Consider the following 13,804-nt stretch of genomic DNA (forward strand, 5'->3'; position numbering starts at 1 on the left):
TTGCTGTGAAAACTATATACTTTTAAATACTACATATTGCATTACAATAAGGTCATAGTACGGTCCTAAACAACACTCTCCCACATTATTAGCTATTTTAACTGAGCTTATTCTGTCATTGGTATAAGTAGCAGAAGGTGGTAATAGACAAGAAATGCTCAGTTGTATACTATCATGCTGTTAACATTTCTTTAGACTTCTCGGCAATCTTACAGTTCGAACCACTGTAGTGAAAAATCACTGCCTTACAGTTCAAATTAGCAGCATCTGAAGAAAAGATTCAAAATTCTGAAGAAATTAGTTTTTATATTGCAAGATTACTTCAGCTTGACGATAATGTTGCTCTTGTCTAGAGTCATTTTCATTTGGTCTTTTATCTCATTTATCTTGGCAAGAATCAACTCACAGGGCTCCACCCCCATAAAATATGCAGATAATGTTTTTGAGATGTGTATACAGAATGAATTCAATTAATTTTCACTTTTTGAAAGTTTCACCAAAGACTAAAACAAAATACATATTATCATATGTTTTTGATAATGTTTTATGACATTACTGATGTTTGTATCTATACTGGGAGAGTTTCAAATAACTCTAAACTTTAACCACCTCCAGTATAAACTGCATCTACCAAGTTGTAATGTAATCATTGTATTTGTGTTGGTTTCATTTCTTTAAACAAAGTTTATACTATTTTCATCTAAAATGTATTTATGGTATTGGTAACATATTTAAGCCAAGCCATTTTTATTTGTATAGCGCTTTTCACAACACACATTGTTTCAAAGCAGTTTTACAGAAAATTATGCTGTAATGTCTGTAATCTCTTAAAGTATTTATTGTGCGATTTGATTAAAAACATGATTATAGATTATGCCTTAAAAATTAGGATGACCTGGATGATGCAACGGCAGCCTTGTGCACCAGAATGCTCACCACACACTAGCTATTGGTGGAGAGGAGAGTGATGTAGCCAATTCAGGGATGGAGATTATTAGGAGGCCATGATAGATAAGGGCCAATCGTGGGAATTCGGCCAGGACACTGGGGTTATACCCCTACTCTTTACAAGAAGTGCCCTGGGATTTTTAATGACCACAGAGAGTCGAGTGACTCCAGCCAGGTCTCCTAAGCAACCAAATTGGCCCGGTTGCTAGGGAGGGTAGAGCCACATGGGGTAACCTCCTCGTGGTCGCTATAATGTGGTTCGTTCTCGGTGGAGCGCATGGTGAGTTGAACATGGATGCCGCGGTGGATGGCGTGAAGCCTCCACATGTGATATGTCTCCGTGGCAACGCGCTCAACAAGCCATGTGATAAGATGCGTGGGTTGACGGTCTCAGATGCGGAGGCAGCTGGGATTCGTCCTCCGCCACCCGGATTGAGGCGAATCACTACGCGACCACGAGGACTTAAAAAGCGCATTGGGAATTGGGCATTCCAAATTGGGTGAAAAAAAATAAATAAAATAAAATAAAAATGAAAAAATTACCACAGAGAGTCAGGACCTCTGTTTAACATCTCATCCAAAAGACAGTGCTGCTTTTTTTTTTTTTTTTTTTTTTTTTTTTTTTTTACAGTGTAGTGGGGCATTAGGACCCACACAGTCTGAGCACCTCCTGCTTGTCTGCCTAATACCAATTCCAGCAGCAACCTTAGTTTTCCACAGGAGGCCTCCCATCCAGATACTGGCCAGGTTCAACCCTGCTTAGCTTTAGTGGGTAACAGGTGAGAGCTGCAGGGTGATATTTGTCTTAAGTCCCCTAATTGCCAGTCCAAAGGCAACTGTGGCAAGGAACACAAAACTCCATAAGATGCATTGTAGTTAATTGAGAAAAATAACTTTGGGGGGAATTATGCTTTTATTCTGGCAAAACAGCATGAATATAATGCCAATATTAGTTTTCTATGTAAAGTACAAGTCATGGTTTAAATAATTAAACTGAGTAGATGTTGGTGGCCAATGTTTAAACAAAACAATTTTGTATGAACTGTAAGATTAATGACTATAAATCCATTCTGATCTAACTGCAAAAGTGCACACAGATGCATTGTCCTTTATTTGGCTGATGAAGGCTTTAGTTGGCAATTTTTTTTTTCTATTTATGTTATCCATTTTAAGTTTTGTAGTCCATCCTATGGCCAAGATGATGCAGGCAGAGGTTAGGTGCACCGCAGTCCAACTGGAAGCTTGTGGCAAATTCATTTTGCTGAAGTCCATCCTTAAATCAAGGTTCAGGCAGTGGCCAGTGAAATATCCCATGTCTTACAATTGGAGTTGGAACCAGTTCATGTTCTGTGATGTCAATCGCAGTAGACTGCAGAGATGTCTGACTGGCATAAGCTGCAGTTAGCAGTAATTACTTAGCGACATATAGTGGTGGGAGTAGGACATCGGGCAGGACCAGAGCTGGATCTGGCAGGTTCTGGTAACCTCAGGATACAGTATGTATCCCGAGGTTGAGGCAGAGAAATAAATAGAATAAAATTACCGAAGATGCCATTCACTTTAAAGCAGATTTAAAGAATATGAGAAGTGTTTCCCGTTCATGCAGACCTGACTAATGCAGCATAACTATGAGTTGAGGGATAAATTAGGTGTATGCCTGGCTGAAGAGATGAGTCTTAGACTTAAACTGAGAGAGTGTGTCTGAGTCCCGAACAATCCTTGGAAGGCTATTCCATAGTTTGGGTCCAAATTGGAAAAGGATCTACCTCCTTTTCTGGATTTTGATATTCTAGCTATTAACCTAGAGTGATATTCTCTGTGATATTCTAGATATTATTAACAGGCTGGAATTTTGCGATCTTAGTGAACATGATGGATTATAGCAGGGGTATTCAAGAGTTCCAGGCTCTACATTTCCTTCCCAGCAAAGGTCAGAATAATTACAATTTACACAGTGTCAGTAGTTAGTATGGCTAAGAAATTATGTACGTTTTTTAATAGTTATTATAACTTTCCACGTTGGCAGCATTAGTACTTTGTAAAAAAAAATAAAAATAATAATAATCCTAAACAGTCAAAATAGTCTCTTCAAAACTGGGCAGGGATGAGGAAATTTGGGGCCCAGAGAGAGCCAAAGTAGTTGGGTCTGTGGGATCTTCTACCAAATGATAAATATATTTCAAAGAGTTCATCAGTTGAGGGCACTTTTATATAGTGTATATTAAAACTTAAGATTGACAGGCATGAATTTAAAATCCCGCTATACATGCAAGTTTTCCTCTCAGCTGATCTCCACAGAGAGCACTGATCACGAAGACCCTCTGGTTTTCTCACCCATGTCAGAATAGCAGAGTGTTCCCACTTTTGACAATTATATTTTATCAACTTACATGAATTTGCATACAAAACAAATATAGGGGAGGTAGAAAAAGGAGGGTTGGGGCTACAAGACCCAGGTTTAAAGAAGAAAAGTTTTAGAGTCAAAACAGTGAAAAAGTTTTTAGATGAAGAAAATCAGACAGAATGGAAAATGATAATGGGGATATTCTAAATAAATGTGGGGACTTAGAGATTGGGAATGACATTTATGGAAATTGAGAACAAGCATGATAACTGGAAAGAAAGTTTTAGAAGCATGGAAAGATTTCATACCAAATGTAAGTACTAAGCCAGAGAGGAGGGAGGAGTTTTTAAATCAACCATTGTTTTTAAATGAAAAACTTCTATACAGAGAGAAGGAATTGTTTTTTAAACAAAGGATTAAGGCTGGTTTTAAAAGAATCAAAGATATTTTATATGAAGTGAAAGATGGTTCATTGATCATGATGACTCTCAGGCTTTTTCACCCATGGCAAAATGTTCTGCAGTGCCAGACTCAAGAAGTTTTCAACTTCTTTAGGTAATGAGGATCCTGGTCTCTGAATGGAGGAGTGTGTTCAAATCCCACTTCTGACAAGAGTCTTTTATACTCACAAGACAAGGCAAAAATGGCAATTTACTGTACAGTATTCAAATGGAAGTAACTGGCAGGATATTAAAAGCATTCTGGGCCTATATACAGTAGATGCCATTTTTTACTTTTTGATCATCTCTAAAGAGAGCATTGATCATGAAGACTCTCAGGCTTTCTCACCCATGTTAGAATGGCTGAGTGGTCAAAGGTGCCATACTCAAGGAACTTTCAACCTTGTCAGTTGATAAGAATTTTGGTCTCCAAATGGAGTAATTGGTTCAAATCCCACTTCTGACAGTAATATGTTATCAACTTGCATGAATTTTAAATCTGTCTCAGACCCACTATATATGCAAGTTTTTCCTCTCTGCCGATCTCCACAGAGAGCATTGATCATGAAGACTCTCAGGTGTAACCATGTCAGAATGGCTTAGTGGTCAAAGGTGCCAGCCTCAAGAACCTTTCAAGCTGCTCAGTAGGTGAGGATTCTGGTCTCCAAATGGAGGTGTGGGTTCAAATCCCATTTCTGACAGTGATATTTTAGACTCTGCCATGAAATTAAGATCTGTCAAGTTTTTTCCTCTCTGCAAATCAGAGAGAGCATTGATCTTTGAGCACTGATCTGAGTGGTCTAAGGTGCCAGACTCAAGGAACATTCAGCCTTCTCAGGTGATGAGGATTCTGGTCTCTGGGTGGAGGTGTGGGTTCAAATTCCACTTCTGACCATAATGTTTTATACCCACAAGACTAGGAAAAATTGGATTTAATGCACAGTACTGCAATGGAAAAAACTGGCAGGAATTTAAAGGCATTCTGGGTCTATATACAGCAGATGCCATTTTTTCCCTTTCTGCTAATCTCCATAGAGAGCATTGATCATGAAGACTCTCAGGCTTCCTCAGCCATGACAGAATGTCCAAGTGGGCTAAGGTGCCAGACTCAAGGAACTTTTAACCTTCTCAGATGATGAGTATTCTGAAAGTTCCTGGTCTCTAACTGTGTTGTGGGTTTAAATCCCACTTCTGACAAAGGTGTTTTAGAAACTTAAATGAATTTAAGGTCTGTCTCAGATCCACTTTACATGCAAGTTTTTCCTCTCTGCCGATCTCCACAGAGAGAACAGGAACTTTTTGAACCTTCTCAGGTGATAAGGATTCTGGTCTCAAAGTGGAGGCATGGGTTAAAATCCCACTTCTTACAATGCTGTTTTAGAAACTGGAATAAATTTGTCTAAAAACTGATATACCTGCAAGTTTTTCCTCTCTGCCGATGCAGAGGCATCATCGATCCTCCACCAGGTAGTCTAATGGTTAGATGGAGACCTGGAGAGGCTTTCAAGGCACAGTGTCTCGCATCCACTATGAAATTTGGTGGAGGATCGGTGATGATCTGGGGGTGCTTCAGGTGCTTATATCGTCTTTGTAAAGGATGCATGAATCAAGCCACATACAAGGTTATCCTGGAAGAAACCTTGCTTCCTTCTGCTCTGACAATGTTCCCTAACTCTGAGGATTGGTTTTTCCAGAAGGACAATGCTCCATGCCACACAGCCAGGCCAATCAAGGTGTGGATGGAGGACCACCGGATCAAGACCCTGTCATGGTCAGCCTAATCTCCAGACCTCAACCCCATTGAAAACCTCTGGAATGTGATCAAGAGGAAGATGGATGGCCACAAGCCATCAAACAAAGCCAAGACATGTAACGGTAGCCAGCTGGTAAGTAGCTGTGCAGTCTGTAAACCTCACTCCCCTGGCCTCAAGAGGCGCACTAGTGACTGATGCTAGAGGGTGTAGCCTTTAGCCTCCTTAGCACGCCTACCTCCCACACCAGAGATGCCGATTCAAATCCTGTTCAGAGCAGGTTGAGCATGACCAGTTACAGTGGTGCTGTGACCCAGATGGGAGTGATGTTTAAGGGGGTGAGTGTAACAGCAGCCAGCTGGTAAGTAGCGGTGCAGTGTGTAAACCTCACTCCCCTGGCCTCAAGAGGCGCACTAGAGACTGTAGCCTTTAGCCTAATCGTTAGCACACCCACCTTCCATGGTGGTTTGAGTCCCGTTTGAAGCAGGACCTGTAACAGACGAATGAAAGCTGTGATTGAAAATCAGGGTTATTCCACCAAATATTGACTTCTGACCTCTTCCTAAGTTAAAACATTAGTGTTGTGTTGTTTAAAAATGAATATGAACTTGTTTTTGCATTATTCGAGGTCTGAAAACACTGTATCTTTTTTGTTATTTTGACCAGTTGTCATTTTATGTAAATAAATGCTCTAAATGACAATATTTTTATTTGGAATTTGGGAGAAATGTTGTCAGTAGTTTATAGAATAACACATTATTAATATTAAGAGACCACCTCAAAATTATCAGTAATAACATTTCACATACTAAAAGATGTTATATTTAATTTATTTTATGTAGCTCAATATATCTTTTAGTATGTGAAATTTTATTTTATTTTATTTTATATTGTTTTATACGATTTTAACCACATTTTAGATCCATATAGCCTATTCTATCCATATGATGTCATACTGCATATGTAATAATGTTATGACTTGTCAGTGCTTGAAATTTCTTGTCAGCTACACATTTTTACACAAAATTTGCAACATTGAAACTTAAAAGTTTAAATACAATTCCACATTTCCAAATGTAAGTGCTTTAACTATTTAAAAATAAAAAATAAATAAATAAATAAATACAGCTGTATGAATATAACCTGCAATCTCTTATTTAACACTGAGGCCATGAGAAAGTGAACATTTACAGTGACAGCAAAACATTTCAATTCATTTTTCACGTGTTGTGCCAAAGAAATAGATCGGCTTCTTTCATTTGGGCGTTTCCTGTTTGCGATTAGATGATGACGTGAGTCGTTGTCATGATAACCAAATAGCTTCTGAGCGGAATGCTGCAAAACTAGAATGAAATTATCGTCACATCATCGTGCAGTACAATAAATATCTTCCCTTCCCTGCAATCAATACCAGACTTTTTAGAGAAATGACGGGACACCGGAACACACCTCGTAAATCCGGGACCAACTGCTGGTCCACCTAGTTTTCTACCTGCTTTGGCACTGTCCCAATACCCCCACTTTCGGTTTTGGTCTTGCCTACTTACCCACTTGTCTTACGTATTTCCGGTGTTTGGCCATTAGTGTGCAAGTAGACGTGAAGACTGAGAGTGTGTGAATGACTTTTGATTGTACGTTGCGACACTCGTAGACATAAAGATGTTGGTGTTGGTTGTGACAGCTGTTTTTGTATTTTCACTCAGCTGAAGACTGTTATAGCCTACTTAAAATAATAAATAACTGAACATTTTACCAGTCTTTTCATTTATTAATACACTGGTACATACATACTGGTTGTTGGAAGTGTATTGTGCAAGTACATTTTTTATAATGTTTTTATTGTGTGAAAATAGTTTATTATTTTTACTCATTTTGATTTTCAATACAATACACGGTATAACTGTGAAATTGCGTTGTCCATAATTGCTGTAAAATATGAAATATAAGCAATTTCTTTCTACTTTGTTTCTCAATACACTGCATAAAACTTAATTAAAAAAATAAATAAAAACTTTATTCTATAAACCTATGTGATTCATTAATGGCTACTAATATAAACCATTTAAATTATATACTTTGGCTTGTCATTTATATAAGACGACCAAAGACTGCTTTACACAACTTATCAGTATTTGGTTTTATACAATAAATAAAAAGCATTACAACATATATTTTAAATACATAAAGATGAGAAACAGTGGTAGTAGTTAATAATGTTTTAATTTTAAAACAACATTTACTAGACCATATATTGTATGCCACACTGGCTGATAAATTACCAAATTACCAGCAGTATTAGGCAAGGACAAATCAAATAATGTGATTACTGGGTGAGAAGGATAACAAAGAGGTATATAAATATACACATAAATAATATTTTGTAATTATGATGTTGCTATTAAGTCATCCCAAACACATTACATAATGTTGAATATATTCATACTAAAATAAATATATGCTTCACTTATGTTTCACTATCTGATTATAATAAATAACATGTTGAAAAGCTTCCCTTGACGTCATCATGGTGAAAATACACCGATCACTCGGGTAGGCAGGTGTGGCCCCTGATCGTGATGAACTCTGGGATACACTTAACCTGAAAGACCGCTCTGAAGCGGTATCCGCACTAGTGTGGGTTTAGTGTGGGTTAAGTGCACTGAGCTTTGGCATGTTTTAGACATGGGACAGTCTTGAACACTTCCTGTTGCGTGCACGCACACTCAAGTGGCCAAGACCGCAAGTGTGACAGGGCTTTGCTTCTCTCCATGATGTACTGTAGTGATTAACTCCCGCTCTGTCTTTGCTAATGTAATGAGGGGAATAGGCCATCTCGAGGGGTGAGGACCAGAGGGGCGTAAGTGACATTTTGGGTGAGATGGAGATATACATATCAAATGAAAGCTCTTGATGAACTCTTTCTACTGCCAAAAGGACACAAGTGAATTCTTAATCATTTTGGAGTTATTCATTAGAAACCAAAAGACTTAACACTAAACATACTAAGTCAGTTGGTGCCAAAAGGGCGTAACTGCACTTATGCCATTTTGGCATTGAGAAATGTATTGTGGATAAAGCCTGTGGATAGCACATGAGTCAAAATGGCCAACACCACATGTAAGCCAGGTAGGTCAACCATGAGAAGAAAACAGTTTTTAACTGCTGAAGATGTATTATTAAGCTTATTTCATGACAAAGAGCTGGATGATGATGGAGAAAATGAAAATATCCACACATTAAGTCTTTCTCCACAGCTGAATCACACTACTGCAGGAAAGACACAGCAAAGCAGTACCTTGAGGAAAATCTTAATGTAACTAAGATGTATGACCTCTATGTACAGAAATGGAACAATGAATGGAAACTGAATCCTGAGAAACTCAGTTTCTACAGGCATATATTCAATACAGAGTTCAATTTAGGCTTTCACCAACCCACAAAAGATGCATGCAAGTACTGTGAGTGGTACAAGCATTTAAATGCCAATGACAAACAAATCAATGAAGAACAATACAATGCCCACCAAAACAGAAAGACACAGGCCCGAGAACATAAAGAACATGATAAGAGACATGCACAAGAACAGTCCTCATTCAAAGCAGCCACTTTTGATCTTGAACAAGTGCTGATCACTCCATGGAGTAATGTGAGTGTAGAGCCGAGGAGGGCGGGGCCGGGCTGGAATGAGACACACCCGGTCCCCAATCAGCCTGATGGGGTGCGCGAGGGATAAAGGCGGCCGGGGACGACAGTTCTAGAGAGAGAGAATTGCAGGCAGCTGTACTGTGTGTTTATAGTTGTGTGTTTTGTTTAAGTTATTTATTAAATTATTATTTAAGTTGTCAAGCCGGTTCTCGCCTCCTCCTTTCCACTGAACCCCCTTACACTGGTGCCGAAACCAGGGATTCCCGTCGCAGAGTCCTCGACACTGCCGTCCACCCAGGGGAGCGCCGCTGCCGTCCGACGGGGGACGGAGTAGCCCGACCACCCGGACGCGGGGAACGGCCGCCATCCGTGAGGCGAGCGGGGATGGGACTCCCCGACCGCCTGGAGCGAGGGAGCCGCTGCCGGGGGCGGAGGGGTGCCCTGCCATCCCCCGGGAACGCAGAGGGGTCGAGGGAAGACCGCCGTCCGCGGGGGGAGGAGGGAAGCGACTCCCCGACCGCCTGGAGTGGTAGGGCCGCTGCCAGGGGCGGAGGAGTGTCCCCACGGGACGCCGGGAACGCGGAGGGGCGTTCTGTCCGCTGGGAGTCGGAGGTCTGACTCCTGTCCGCCCGGGGAGGAGTGGCTGCAGTCCGCCTGAGAGGGTGGAGTAGTGATCAAGGACCACGCGACGGCGCATCAGAGAACCGGTGAGTTTCTTTTTCTCTCTCTCCTCTCTCTCTCACTTTCGCTCCATGTTGGCCTTTCCCTCGCCATTTTGTTTTGTTGTTTTTCCCCTCCTGTCTCCTCCCAGGTCGAGGAAGGCGGGGATGACCAGCCGGCAGTCGGGGCGTAAGGCACGCCCCCCCGGAGAGGAAGGGTGGGGGATGTACGTCATGCCGGGGGCTCCCCGGCCTGAGGCAACACCGGGAGGAGTGTAGAGCCGAGGAGGGCGGGGCCAGGCTGGAATGAGACACACCCGGTCCCCAATCAGCCTGATGGGACGCGCAAGGGATAAAGGCGGCCGGGGACGAGAGAGAGAATTGCGTCGCAGAGTCCTCGACACTGCCGTCCACCCAGGGGAGCGCCGCTGCCGTCCGATGGGGGACGGAGTAGCCCGACCACCCGGACGCGGGGAACGGCCGCCGTCCGGGTGGTCGGGCTACTCCGTCCCCCGTCGGACGGCAGCGGCGCTCCCCTGGGTGGACGGCAGTGTCGAGGACTCTGCAAAGGGAATCCCTCTTCCTTCCCAGGTTTCGGCACCAGTGTAAGGGGGTTCAGTGGAAAGGAGGAGGCGAGAACCGGCTTGACAACTTAAATAATAATATAATAAATAACTTAAACAAAACACACAACTATAAACACACAGTACAGCTGCCTGCTTGAGAAAAAATAACTCACCGGTTCTCTGATGCGCCGTCGCGTGGTCCTCGATCACTACTCCACCCTCTCAGGCGGACTGCAGCCGCTCCTCCCCGGGCGGACCAGAGTCAGACCTCCGACTCCCAGCGGACAGAACGCCCCTCCGCGTTCCCGGCGTCCCGTGGGGACACTCCTCCGCCCCTGGCAGCGGCCCTACCACTCCAGGCGGTCGGGGAGTCGCTTCCCTCCTCCCCCCGCGGACGGCGGTCTTCCCTCGACCCCTCTGCATCCCCGGTGGATGGCAGGGCACCCCTCCGCCCCCGGCAGCGGCTCCCTCGCTCCAGGCGGTCGGGGAGTCCCGTCCCCACTCGCCTCACGGACGGCGGCCGTTCCCCGCATCCGGGTGGTCGGGCTACTCCGTCCCCCGTCGGACGGCAGCGGCGCTCCCCTGGGTGGACGGCAGTGTCGAGGTCTCTGCGACGGGAATCCCTCCTCCTTCCCAAGTTTCGGCACCAGTGTAAGGGGGTTCAGTGGAAAGGAGGAGGCGAGAACCGGCTTGACAACTTAAATAATAATTTAATAAACAACTCAAATAAACACACAACCAAAAACCACACAGTACAGCTGCCTGCAGTTCTCTCTCTCTCGAACTGTCGTCCCCGGCCGCCTTTATCCCTCGCGCGCCCCATCAGGCTGATTGGGGACCGGGTGTGTCTCATTCCATCCCGGCCCCGCCCTCCTCAGCTCTACAGCGAGCAGTCTCTATTACTCAAGGAAGTTGAGCACCTACAACCTGACAGTCTATAAATTAGGCAGCAAAGGGGCAAACTGCTACATGTGGCATGAAGGTGAAGGGGGCCGTGGCTTGTCAGAGATCAGCACATTCATGTTCAAGTATCTGTCCTCTCTTTCAGACACTGAGAATGTGGTGCTGTATTCTGACACATGTGGAGGTCAGAACAGAAATGCTGCTTTTAGTGCCATGTGCCTCCATGCAGTAAAAAATTTGCCAATTTCCATTACTGACCACAAATTCATGGAGTCTGGACACAGCCAGATGGAATGCGACAGTGTCCATGCAGCTATTAAGACAGCCAGAAAGAATGTGCCTGTGTACAGTCCAGATGGGTACTTGTAAGGATGGCGAGGAAGACCATGCCATACAAGGTGATTAAGCTTAGTCACAGTGACTTTCTGCATTTCAAGTCCTTTTCATCACACATGGTCCGAAACAAAACCAAAGATGCAGAGGGAGAAACCATTCGTTGGCAGAAAATCAAGTGGCTGCGCTACACAAAAGAGGATCCAAAAGGTATTCAGTTCAAATATGAACTGTCTGACCAAGCATTTAAAATGATTGAAGTTAGAAATCTGGAGACCAGAGGTTATCATGGAATGGAACCTAAAAAGTTATACAGATGTCCACCTGGGATCACTGCTGTGAAAAATAAAGACTTACTTACACTGTGCACAAATGGCAGTATCCCGCAGTCTTATGTGGACTTCTACCAGGCTTTACAAGTCAGCCAATCAGAGTAGGCTACTATCTCATATACAAATCCATCTGAAACATTCTTTATGACACACATTGTTTTTGTTATGTTGTCATGTCCTCAATATTCAGTAACCTATTTCAAATGCTCACTGTTCTGGAGCCTACTTTCAGTTGGTAATATGGCAAAATGTTATTAATTAGTTGTTAATAATAATTAGTTATGCAATTCATTACTTCAGTACCATTCAGTTAATGGTATTTGATATCATATTTTTTTATTATTACAAAGGCATCTGTAAAGGCTTTTCAATCGCCCATTTGGCCAAATTGTTAAGTGGCTGGGATTACTATTTTAGTCAAATTAATCACATTCAATTAACTAATTTGATGTAAGGACTTTTTATGTGATATTTTATTTGATCATAATAGCTTGTTATTTCTTTTAAACTCATTAATGTAATGCTTTGTTCATATTGTCATCAGATAAGCCAATGTTTTTATATACGAAATGGAATGAAACACTGGTGCCAAAAAGGCGCATGTGACTTTTATTTTTTTATTAAAAAAATTTAGCTTTTTTTTTTTTTCTGAATAAATGTTAAAATTGTGTTCAATAAGTATGCTGTCATCCATGTGTGTACACATTTTTATTATAAAAGATTGAAATCAGTACACGAAGTCAGATCAAACTATGGTAATTTTGCGTTGAGTCTATATAAAATACGCTGTATGCCCACCTATCTTTCTAAGGATTTTGCGTATGCTTGCCTAAAATGGCTAATACATTTGGCTGCCAGAACAATGAGTAGACTTTTGACCTGTAATTGTTTTAATCTACTGAGGTGATGCCGCAGCATAGTTGAGCGAATTGTGATTTTATTTATTTAAAACGTTTACAGTGATTCTCCTTAAAAGCGAGCAGAACAGCATGAACCCTGAACTGAAGGCATGCATGGGCAAGACAGAGAGTCTCCTCACCAGAATCCTCATCACCTGAGAAGACTGACTCAAGAAAATTTCAACCTTCTCAGATGTTGAGGATTCTGGTGAGGAGACTCTCTGTCTTGCCCATGCATGCCTTCAGTTCAGGGTTCATGCTGTTCTGCTCGCTTTTAAGGAGAATATATATATATATATATATACATACAGTATACATACAACCAGTCAAAAGTTTTGAAACACTTGAATGAAATGTTTCTCATGATCTTAAAAATATTTTGATCTGAAGGCGTATGCTTAAATGTTTTAAATTCGTTTTGTAGACAAAAATATAATTGTGCGACCATATTCATTTATTTCATTATAAAACTAAAATGTAATAAAAATAAAAAATAAAAAAGTTGTTGAAATTGATGACTTGGACCAAATAATAAAGAAAAGCGGCCAATAAGTGCCCAATATATAGATAGGAACTCCTTCAATACTGTTTAAAAAGCATCCCAGGGTGATACCTCAAGAAGTTGGTTGAGAAAATGTCAAGAGTACATGTCTGCAAATTCTAGGCAAAGGGTTGAAGATGCTAAAATATAACACAGTTTTGATTAATTTTGGATTTTGTTTAGTCACAACATAATTCCTATAATTCCATTTATGTTATTCCATAGTTTTGATGACTTTACTATTATTCTAAAATGTGAAGAAAAAGAAATTATAATAAAGAATGAGTAAGTGTTTCAAAACTTTTGACCAGTAGTATATATATATATATTTATATATATATATTTATTTATTTTTTTTATTTTTTTTGAGTTGATATATATATACAGTTGAAGACAGAAGTTTACATACACCTTAGCCAAGCTCACTTTTCACAATTCCTGAC

Source organism: Myxocyprinus asiaticus, chromosome 15 (genome assembly GCF_019703515.2).
Source record: "Myxocyprinus asiaticus isolate MX2 ecotype Aquarium Trade chromosome 15, UBuf_Myxa_2, whole genome shotgun sequence".
Taxonomy (NCBI): domain Eukaryota; kingdom Metazoa; phylum Chordata; class Actinopteri; order Cypriniformes; family Catostomidae; genus Myxocyprinus; species Myxocyprinus asiaticus.